Source organism: Poecile atricapillus, chromosome 4 (genome assembly GCF_030490865.1).
Source record: "Poecile atricapillus isolate bPoeAtr1 chromosome 4, bPoeAtr1.hap1, whole genome shotgun sequence".
NCBI lineage: Eukaryota > Metazoa > Chordata > Aves > Passeriformes > Paridae > Poecile > Poecile atricapillus.
The window spans coordinates 65,512,379-65,524,568 of NC_081252.1; the positions used below are offsets into that span (position 1 = coordinate 65,512,379).

General features: G+C 37.3%; 1 protein-coding gene across 5 annotated transcripts in view; it reads left to right on the forward strand.

Moving 5' to 3' along the window:
- Positions 1-12,190, forward strand: part of SORCS2 (sortilin related VPS10 domain containing receptor 2) — a 521,645-nt gene that overhangs the window by 468,415 nt on the left and 41,040 nt on the right. The gene's annotated exons all lie outside the window — the stretch shown is intronic.

Below are 12,190 nucleotides of genomic sequence, written 5' to 3' on the forward strand. Positions count from 1 at the left end.
AACCGGTCTTTGGAATCATCTGACTGCAGTGTTTCAGATTTTAAAGAAGTATTAGTGCTCAAATGAAATCTTGCAAAGTTACCACTGGGGAGAGTGGAATAATAGGACTTGTTTACAAATCTGAAAGATGCAGGGAGAAAAATAACGATTTCCTCTTGGTGTTTTTTTTGTTTTCTACAGATTTTTAGTCAGACATCAAAAATGTTAAACATCAATTGTCTTCACAGTGTAAATAACTATAGTGTTGTCTTAGTAAATAGCACTGCAGTACTTGGTGTAACCAAGGACTAGGCTGTCAAATATTTGTTTTTATTCTGTGCAGTGACAGAGGCAGATACTGTGAATAGAGTTAAAAATATCCAAATTCTGCAACTCAGAATTGTTTATCCTGTTTATCTGTCTCTTTCCAAAGGATCAGGGACATCTGGATCTGAGCTGCACATTTTGCTCCATCTCTAGGATAAATGCCAGTGTTTTATAAGTGTCTGAGAGGAAAAAACACCTCTCCAGTTAGGGAGAAACAGAGTCAGGCAGCACATGCTGCCTGCAGCCAGAAAGGGGAATGTACTCAGGGCAATGCACACGCGTTGTTGTGTGTCTCCTATTGCAACAGTTTGTGTGATGCTTTATACTGGAGCTCAGTGTGCCAGTGACAAGCTTTTTCTCCCAGGAGTTACAAATAGAGCTGCTTTGACATGTACTGGTAGCATTTTCCCTAGGGAAAAACAGAAATCCCGCCTAAAGTACTTCAAAGCATTGTGCCGAGTTCACAGCACTGCACTGCTCAGAGGGGATTTGGTCTGTTGGTTATTTCTCTCTTTCTCCACTGCCCCATTTACCCTCCATTGGATATGACCTGAGAAGAACAGTATTATCCCATCATCTTCCCCTTCTCTCAAACGCAGGTTTGTTTATGATATAATATATGCCACGTGGAGACACTTATGCCTCTGAATGAGGGATTTCCATTGATTTCAGTAAAAGTAGATGGATCAAAAGCTTATTCCAAACTGTACGTACTGGCAGATAGAATGATGTGTGGTGACTCTGTGCTCCAGGCTTGGTTTTATTTTCTTATTAAATACCATTAAAAACAGTGAAGATGTGCAGAAATATCTGGCTGAATGGTCTAAAGAGCTCTTCTAAAAAATTATGCCTTTCTAAAATCATCTATCTAAAATGCATAGAGCTGCAGCTATGTTTGGTACATGAGCCAAAATTGACAAGAAAAACATCATGTGGCTTGTAGATTTCTAAAGGCACAGCAAGGGTCTGACTCTAGAGTGTAATGACAGGCTTGTAGATTCTTACTTTTTAGCTGGTTTTACTGAGCATGAAGGGCATCAAACATTTAATAGCACAGACTGCCCCTGAAGACACATGCAAATTTCCTATTGGATTCTAAAGACAATGAGAAGAATAAACCTGCAGTGTGTGTTTCATTGTTGCCATTGCATCAACTTCCTTGTCTCTCCAGCTGCTTTTGACTGTGTTTTACCTTCAGGGTGATGTTGTCAGCCCAGTGGTGCTCTGTCTAACTTTATGTCAAGACCTTTTGTCGTTCTGTCTGGCTTAGTTCATTTCTCCTGAAAACTTATTCTTGTACTAAGTTATTGTGCTTGACTTAATCTACAGTGATTTGTTGCTTTTGAGAAATACACATTCCCTGGAAAAAAAAGACAGAAATCAACTATGCCATCTTTTCATTTTGTTAGATAGAATTTTTTTCGAAGTAGAACATGGTAAGATGAACTTGCAAATGGTAATGGAAATAAATTACTAGTGTCTTTCACCTTGAGGAATCCCCAGATCTATTGCCAAGGACCTAGTCTGACATTTTTTACTAGTACAGGAATTTGATTTTCTTCCTTTGGTATGGAATGTGCTTGAATAAAGACTTTGAATAAAGAGAGCATAAATTAGGAGAGATAGCATAATTCTGAAGTGGGAAGGCAATAACTGAAAAAATGTGCAGCAAAATTAAGGAACAGACAGTATTTCATTTAAAGTTTCTAGAATAAACTCACAAAAGAGTCAAAGAATATTTTACATGTACTGAAAGTGTCTTCTATGCTGATTCCACTGAAGTCAGTCTGTGTGTAAGAGACTTCTCATTCTCCAGCATGGTGTCTGGGATATTGACCGGACTTGTAAGTGGCTTGCATTTGAATTCCAGTTCTGTCCTAATTTATCCACAATCAGGGAATCATAAAATCACAGAATGGTTTGTGTTGGAAGGGACCATCAAGACTTTTTAGTTCCACCCCTCCTCTCACGGGCAGGGACACCTACTAGAACAAGTTGCTCAAAGCCCCATCCAGCCCGGCCTTGAACACTTCCAAGGATGGAGTATCCACAGCTTCTCTGGACATGGTCCAATGCCTCCACATCCTTCTTATGCTGGGGACCCCAGAGCTGGATGCAGCACTGTGGGTGGGGTCTCATGAGAGTGAACAGAGTGGCACAATCCCCTCCTTTGCCCTGCTGCCCACGGTGCTTTGGATGCAGCCCAGGACAAATTTGGCTTTCTGGGCTATGAGCACATGTTGCTGGCTCATGTTGAACTTCTTGTCAACCAACACCCCCTACTCCTTCTCATCAGGGCTGTTTTTAACTCATTCTTCCACACAGCCTGTATTTGTGCTGGGATTTGTGCTTGACCTAAACCAGGTGCAGGACCTTGGCCTTGTTGAACTTCATGAGGTTCACACGGGCCCACCTCTCAAGCTTTCAGGGTTCCTCTGGATGGCATCCCTTTCCTTCAGTAGACTGCACCACACTTTGGTGTCATTGGAAGATTTTCTGAGGGAGCACTTGATCCCACTTTCCATGTTTTGGTAAAGGTGTAAAACAGCACTAGTCTCAATACTGTCCCCTAAGGAATTGTCATGGGTTAGAATGTCACTCATGTCTGTTTTGCATTCTGAAATGAAGTGGTTTAGTAAGCTTTACTGAAGAAGCAGGAAAAGGTGAACCTGGTTGCCTCAAGTTGTCACTTCAGAAAGTTTTGTGTTTTCTCCAAAACAGAGAGGAAAGCCAAATGTTCACTTGTCAAAAGTTTTCATAAAACTCAGTTGTCATCTGTCAGTCAACATTAATCTAAATCACTCATTGAAATCCCCTGCAGTATTCAAGATGTGTACATACAAATGCCAAGGAAAATATATTTTATTCCATTGTCCTCTGAAAAAAAACACTCGTTAAGATGTTTAGGAGTTTTAGTGGTAAAGTATTCAAAAACTTTAGGAAACTCATTCTGTTTTCAATCTGTCTATATTTCCATTTCTAAAGAGACCTAGTTAGGAGTTTAGGAAAGATAAGCAATAAAGTATTCATAAATTTTAGGAAATCTGATCTGTGTAAAAATCAACTTCTAAATGAGGAGCTCAAATCCAGTATTTATTGCTAAATGAATAAGTAAGGTTTGCTGAGAAATTTTCTCAACCAATATATTTTCATCAAAATAGTGAGTGGACTAGTAGGTTTTATTTTGTTCTAAATTTGTAACAACTAAAGTTACTGCAAGCCAGTGTTATACTGAACAATATTTTATAGTTGGGAAAAACTGCTTGCTAATACTGGATTGAGTAATGGCCTAACTCAGTGCAAAAGGGAGAATTTTTGTGTATCTGAAATATTGATGTTCCTCTTCAGAGGAAATAGTTAATGTAATGAAAGCTTCAAACCTGTTGAAATTGCTTCTAAATCACATTTCAGCTTCTGGGAGTGTTTCCTAAACCAGATTATTTATATTGCAGTGTAATCCCAGTAGGCACAATAATCATGGTACCACAGACCACAGCCCCTTTAAAAACGCCAGTAAGAGGTTACCTAGGAAAACTGATTTTCTTTATGTCAGGTAGAACCAAAATCTTCCTTATGGGTAATTGTATTTTTTCCAGAAGGTTATTTTTTTGTAATGTCTCATAGAATAACAACTTTGGAAGCTGCTGGGAACTTTATGACATCTCTGAACTGCAGAACTCCTGTATACATGTTTTGCTGTCTTGAATGCCCATTGTTGTATTCCTTTTTGGTTCCTGGGCAATCATGGAAATAAGAAGATGGTCTAATTTAAACTTAAAACTTATTAAAAGGTGTTAGATATTAGGTAGAGCCGTCTGGATTTTTGTAACTGTTGATTCTGCTAGGAATGTCAACCTCACCTTTAACAACATCAGTAACAGTCAACATTACGTGTACTTTTAGAGCTTATTGTCACACATGGCAGCACACTCCTTTTCCTGTTCTCTTTGAGTATCTTTTTAGGTGGAAGTATTTCTCTCTGTTTTGAATTCTTCTCTACTGACTTTTTCATATTGCAACACTTATAAAAGTTAGATAAAAGATACATAAAGCCTCATTATATAGGAGAATATCTGATTTCTGAAGGCAAATTCTAGGTTTTCTTTTCAGCTAGTTAATGTCTTGTATGAGAATCATTGCTCAGTTATGAAATGGTTATTCTGCTCTCTGAATGACTAGGGACATATTTGAGTAGGTAGAGGAAACTTGGTGAAAAAAAACATTGGAAAAGCAAACTGTTTCTTCTATTCCAATCTAATTTAGGTATCAGCTAATGCAGATGTACAGATCTCTGTCTGGTAGCAAGTCTAATGCTTTTGCTGTCATCTCTGTGGACACAGATGTTAGCAGAGCAAGTCAAAGCATTGCAGAGTCACTGCCAACTTGTGACCTTGGAGTCAAGACCTGGTACTGCCCCATTTTCTCCCTCTGCTCAAAAAAAGTTTAGTGGGTAAAGTTTGTTTTTTTAAATTTCTTTCCTTATAGTTTCATACTGTAGTCAGAAGCACAGGAACAAGATGATCACAGTGCCAGTTTAAAGCCCACAGTTAATACATTTTTAGGACAGATCTGTTAATATGTTTGAATAAGAGGAACTGAAAGGTTCTGTAAGAATCTGTTATCACCCTGTCCCTATTTACAGGAGGAGAGGACAGAAAAAGGGTGATGTGACTTTTTCATTAAGAAGAGACTGTGCAATTCTGAGCCCTTGTCACACAGTGAGTGGCTGAAGCTTTGGTCCTCTAACTATGCTTCCATCTTAGTTTCTATTTCAAATAAATAACCATTACAAGCTTAGTCAACAACTAAATCTTTTAAACACTTTATTTACTTTTGGTTGGGGCCTTGAATTATATTTTGTTATCAAAATGAAGGAACCACAATTTGGATGACTGTAGACTATTAATGAATGAAAAATTTCTAATTGTGACATGACTTGCTTTTTAAATATATGGGTAGGAAAGAGAGTATTAGCTAATAAATTATAAAATTTTGAAAGTATGCCAGATTAATTTGATCTTGATAAGATGAAAACAGAGTTGAATGATGTAAAAGCTATCTTCTACAGTGTCATGTATTTATCTTTAAACAATTTTGTTCACTGTCCACCTTGTATTTACTTCTGCATAAGACATTAGGCTAGGCACTAAATCTGCAATGTTTTCCAAGAAGCATATGTGTTAAAAAGGTTATTCTTGGACAAGAATTTATCAAATAGATGGGAAAAAATGTTGGATGAAATTCAGAAATATCATGGAGCCACTCAACTCCTGGATGAAGTAGAAACACCCTCATTCTACTCCCCCATAGCACTTCTCAGAACCTAAGCATTCATTTCCATTCTTTTTCCCCAAAGGAGCTAAAACCAAGATGTTTGGGCACTAAAGAATGAATGTCAATTATTAGCTTATGGGAGCAGGAAACAATGAAAAAACATATTTTGGTTCAATTTCAACTGAATTGTTTCCTCCCTTCATTTTTCATTTTGGCAGCCAACAAAAACCAAAACAACCAAAACCCAAAAAAACAGCTCGATCAAGAAACCCTAGTCTTCTCTTTAATGCATTAAGTATATGCATGTGTTTGTAGTTTAAGGCATTTAAATCATAAATGTCTCAGCATATTTGCACATGATCTCCTGTGTACACAAGCACTTTTTATGTGCAGTTGCTTTATGTAGGCAGGTGTCTACTTTTGCACATGGAAGCATTCATCATTTCTGTAGCTGCCATTTAGGAAGACCACTGAAATGTGACCTCTGTTATGTTCTTATGGAGAATTAGAAAAATATGCTGAATTATAATCTTGATGTGTAACAGACTGGAGCTTGAATCTCACATTACTTTCATCAATTTTACCAGAAGGAACCCTCTGAGTTACCTAGGTTTTTGTTGATTTTACTATGGTGTCATGGAAGCAAAGATTACTGTTGGAAGGAAAGCTCATCTAATAAAGATTCACTATTTTCTCTTTTGAAAATAGTAGGCTTTAAATGTCACTGTAGTACACAGTCATGGCTAACTGTCTCTGCCAACCCATATCCCCTTGGAAAATCTATCATTAATAATGTTATTCCTGTGAGTTAAGGAGTGCACTACCTGTTGACAGTGGCTACACTAAAATATATCCTTCCATGCCACCATCTCATCTCTTTATTCCTCAGCTAGGTAATTTCTGCACAGATTTTGGCATGTCTTGCTCTGTGTTCAAAGACACTAATAATACGAACTACAACAGGCAGAACAAAAATAATATTGTCACATTTATTTGCTTTTTCAGGGATATTGTCATCATTTGTAGTAAAAGTCTATGTGAAGCAAAGGACTCAGCTCTTTGAACTCATCATAAATTGACAAGAGACTTCTAACTAATCCTTTTATGTGGAAGACAGCTGAGTAAGATGCTGGTTTTTAATGTAAATAACCTCTGATATCTAGTGAACTGTAAGGTAGATTGGATATTTAATCTGAAATTGCAGTTGTGTTATAAAAATTAGCAGAGAGGTCTGAGAGTTAAAAAATATTTTGACAATACAATAAGTTCACTGATCATTCTATTTCCTTCTAATATGATTTACTACTGGAAAGCAGACCTCATATTTGGAACAAGGTAAAAATATAATTTTTTTACAAAGCTCTGCGACTGCTTCCATTTGTAAGGAGACAGAAAGAATTGTTAAAATAATTAACTATCATCCCTGGTAGTGTGGTTTCCTTTCCCAGCTTGATCATATACTCACTGCTAGCTACTGAGATTTAGATCTATGAAGAGTTTCAGGTACATGCTTGGACAGCTTTGCTTAGGTGTTGTCCAGAGGAATTTAGACATATTACCCAAGAGAGAGTGCTTGAGATTGCCCATATCACCTGTATGTGGGACCCTCAACTGACCCTGATTCTAATCCTAGGTTTTACTGTCAGTAACTCTATACTTTTGAAGTCTCTCAGAAAACCTAGAGGCCCTTCTCCACCCTCAAGTGTCATATGAAGTTATCAGAGTGTGCCAGCAGTGCCATCACGGTGCAGACACTCTGCTACAGTGCTCTGTTTTGAACATCACAGTTGATGGCAAACTCATATAGAGGAGAGCAAAAGCCAGTGCAGCACTTGGAAGGTTAAGGTAGTGAGTCTAGAATGAAAGAGGCTTCTGATTTCAAACAAAAGTAACTGTGCATCACACAAGTGTCATCACTACTCCTCAGTACAACTGCAAAACTTGCCCAGTTTTAGTTGCTACATTAAACATCTGAATAAATTTTCCATGTGACCTTTTTGACCTTGGTGGGAAAATACAGATCACTCTCACCACTCTGAGGTCTTTGAGTGCTCTCAGGTATTCATGAGTAAAGCAAAACAGAAAGAAGATGACACAGCTACTACTTCTCAGATGAACAAGGAGTCTCTACTGAATAGGTCTTGTCTATTGAACAGAATTTACTGGAAAAGATTATCATAGCATATAATTTCTGTTAAATTAACTCTGCCTGATTATGAGCTTTATCAGGAACAGAAATAACCAGCAATCCTCCAGCAAACAGTTTATATGAGTTAGCTTAAAAACTGCATTAAACTGTCTTATCTATCAAATGATGCAATCAAATTAAAAAATTATGTGCTCATAAATGAACTAGGAACAAATGTACAAAGTTGTTATGGCAACTGAAACACTGAAGTTAAAATTATGGATCCTAAATTCTTGCAAATAAAAGTAAATTAATTTCCAAGGTAATTGGAATTTCTTCGAAAAATTATTTATCACAGCATCATCTTTTATAGTTTGAACAGAATTGATTTGATGCCTTTCTAATGAAATATAGTTAATCAAGAGGAAGGTTTTAGTAGCTTATGAATTGCTATCATCTTGATATATAACTTCTAGTCATCAGTTACACTTGGTGCACCATTCCAGTTTTTTTCATTCATATGATTTTATTAATCATATATATTATATATTTTGCACCTGAGCAATTATATTGTGATTGCTGTTATGTATTGCTTTATTGTAGCTCATATTTTTGTCTAATCCATTGAGTCCTACTTAATACATGCTGTTATTACTTTGAAAAAATACTTCTGTTTTATTCTTTAGCAGCACATTTAAATGTGCTCATGCGAGGTGTCTGCAAAATGTGCTATTGAAGAAAAAGCATTAATAATCATTAAAACTCTTCTTGCAAACAGTTTGCTAAAGTGGATGCATGTAGAATATTGCCATCCTTGGAAAATTTATCCTAGGAATTACAAAGATGTACATCTGCATTTTTAATAGAGCATGTGACTGTACTGGGACACTTTCTTAAATCTTTGGGATTTTATTTAAGCCAGAGGATGTTGGGAACACTTGTGTTGTTACTGTGCTCTGTGAGGACATGGTTTTCAGTCTGTAGAATCAGAACAGCCATAATGGAAATGAGGTTTTTTTTTGTTTCTGTTGGGGTTGTTTGTTTGTTTGTTTGTTTATGCCAAAGTGGCTGGACCAACATGCAGAAATGTTATTTCAGTCTTCTGCTAAAATCCACAGAAGGAAATGTTACAGTTCACCCCTGAAGCAGTGACTTTGCCGTTTGCACATATGGCTTTTCCATAGCGGACATATTATCCTACTAGATTTTTCATAATTTCCAGAGTAATTTCTATAGTTTTTCTATCATTATAGGGTGTGGAACTGGGACATATTTATCTAGTCTCTATCTATAATGCTGATATTTTCTGATTTCTCACTCTAGTGGGGCAGAATAAACAAATTCAACATCTTGAATCATTACTCCTACAGAATTCTAGAATCATAAAGTCATTGAGGTCAGAAGTGACCTCTGGAGATGATCTGGTCAAACGCCTTTGTTCACACAGACCTACCCAGAGCCAATCACACACAGCTATTCCCAGATGCCTTTTGAATATCTCCAAGGGTGGAGTCTCACAACCTCTCTGGGCACCTCTAACATCCTCACAGCAGAAATGTTGATTCCTGATGTTCAGAGAAAACTTCCTGTGTTTCATCTGGAGCCTGTTGCGTCTGGTCCTGCCACTGGGCACCACTGAAGACCTGGCTCCAATCCTAGCAAAGAATCTTCTTTGTACCTTCCCTTATGGACTTCGACAGTTTCCCCTGAGCCTTCTCTTCTTTGTGCTGAACAGTCCCACTTCTCTCAGCTTCTCCTCTTACAAGAACTGCTGCAGCCCCTTCGTCACCTTCACAGCCTTTTGATGGACTCCCTCCAGTTGTTCCATCTCTCTCTTGTACTGGGGAGTCCAGAACTGGACCCAGTACTTCCCATATAAACTCGCCAGTAGTGAGGAGAAGGAATTAGAGAATAATGTGGCTGTATCTTTTAAGTTTATCCTTGTCCTTCGTCTTTCTTGCCCTTCCTCCAGGTCTCTTTGAAGATAGCTTTTTACTCTGTAACAAGACTCTGCAAACACTTTTTTGTACTTCTCAGCTTTATCTATTCCAGTGAAAAACCCAATTCTTTCAATCATTCTTCATTGGTTACATTTTCTAAGCAGCTTATGAGTCATTTTGCCCCTCTTCAAATTCATTTTTAGTGGGTCTGTAAATATGCATATAACGTCCAAAATTAGACACAATATTCTTCCAGCGGCTTCACCAGTGCCAGCTTTATCAAAATAATTACCTCCATGTCTTCTGTTTTGAAGTCCTGGGTACAACCTAGGATTGGTCTTTATTATTTTGCAGCAACACTGCATTTCTGTTTTAATTCCACAGAATTCACCAAGTCTTTTATTTGATATTTGAAAGTTATTTTCCATTTTGGTTTCCACCTTTGATGTGGGTTTGGGTTTCTTTTTTCCCAGGGAGTACTTTCTGCACTTGGTTTTGGAGTATTTCATCATATTGATTTCTGAACATTGCTTCCATCATTCAGTGTCCACTCCCTTCCTTATGTTCCCAGTGAAATTTCTTGTCTTTCTTATTTGACCACAAGTGTTAATGAAAATATTGATTGTGAACCCATCATATCTTTGTGATACATGCGTCAAAATATTCTTTATTTGACAACTACCTTTTGAAAATGGATTCTTCTAATTCAATATGTATTTCCATTCCTCTTCACAGGGATTTTATCTGCACTAATGTTTTCTTTTTTACATTGAGACAATGTCAAATGGAAATGTATAACAGTTTTTAGAAAGATCAAAATATGCTACATTTTTACTTTCCTTTATCCACTAAACCAGTTACCCTGTAAAAGGAGAAAATTACATTAGTTTGACATGATTTGGTTTTGATAAATCCATCGTAGCTGTTTGTTATCATTTTAATTATCTCCAAGGTGCTTAGAAGTGGATAGCTCAATAATTTGTATGGTATCTCTGTGGATATCAAAATTAATTCTCTAACTCTCTGAGCTCTGTTTTGCTGTTTTATATCACTGGTTATATATATATACACACACATAAATGTGTATGTGTGGTTGTGTGTGCATATTTATATGTATAAGCAACATGTTTCCCTTGCCATAGTTATTTGGAATCAGACTCATGAGGTTTCAAAGATCATTAATAATAGTTCAGAGATTATGTTTTCAGGAGAATGTCATTATTCTCTTCTGCCTTGAACTCAAAACACCATCTCCTTTCTTCCTCCTTCTGACTAATCATGCCTGAGATAGCTAACACGAACGGAGAAAATTTCATTTGTTCTGTAGAAAATACTTTTCTTGAGTCAGGAGTGAAGCTTTAACAGGACTTGGCTACTTGCACTTGAATGTATTTTTTTATAAATGAGTTAATAAAAGAAATGTAGTAAATTTGTGAAGTTTTGTGATGTCTGGAGCAGCAGTCACTGAGGTAGGTAGTTGCATAAGCACATGGTGAAGTCTGCCTTATGTTAGTGAGTTGTATGGAGAAACAAGGATTTTAGAAAAGAGGTACAGGTATTTTGCATGCAAAAGACACTTCATGTCTGTCAGCAAACCCAGTCATATTGAAACAGGCGTTGTGGAAAGAGCAAGAGACCACCTAAGTAGACACTTTATTGAGTATGTAACTACCAGTGAAGATTATATGGTGACAGCAGTTCTCAGGATCCAGCTGAACCAGAAAAAGGAGCCAAACCCTTAGGCACAATGAGAGAAATGGGACCACACACCTGTGTGCACATACAGCCAGTGGACTGAGACACATTTTTTAGTTTCTGTGTTTGCTTCTACTTCTGAGCCATGGGTACATTTAGAAGGAAAGTAATTAGATAATCCAAGTCCTTTAATCTCAGAGCCTCACAAAAAAAAAAAAAAAAAAGACGTACAAACTAAATGCATATGTTTGTGTTTAATTAGCTGCACTGCTGGTGGTGTGGGTTCCTGTGAACATGGGTTGTCCAGTCACTGTAATGTGAGCAGTGTGGGCAATAACCTATTGATATCTACATCTCTCTGCTGTGGAGGAGAAGACACCAGGAAGGAAAAAGGGAAATCACTGTACATCTTTAGTCTCTGACTATTTTTGAGCCTTTTTGGTAGATTCCAGAGCTGTAAGCCATTTACCAGGGAACATGCTTCATGTATTGCCTCTGTGCTGTGGAGGATCAGTCACGTCTGGTCTACCCCAGTTCCAATCTGAACCTGGTATTCAGGACAAGAGAAATGACTGGGCACTGCAGAATGCTTTTAGTAAAACTGTACCATTCCTGCTGTGTCTGGATTTGGACAAAACTGAGAGTGAAACAAAAGGAATTAATTACTTTGGAGAATGATGCTACAGCTTGGAATATGAACTCTGTGTGGTATGAACTGCACAGAAATTGTTGGCTTCAGAATTAACCTTAAATTCTTTGGCAAGTAAGTCACATAAGCCTGATACAAACCACAAATACATTTTACTTTTGCCCAAACAGAGTCTTTATCCTTTCTAATTTGTTGCTG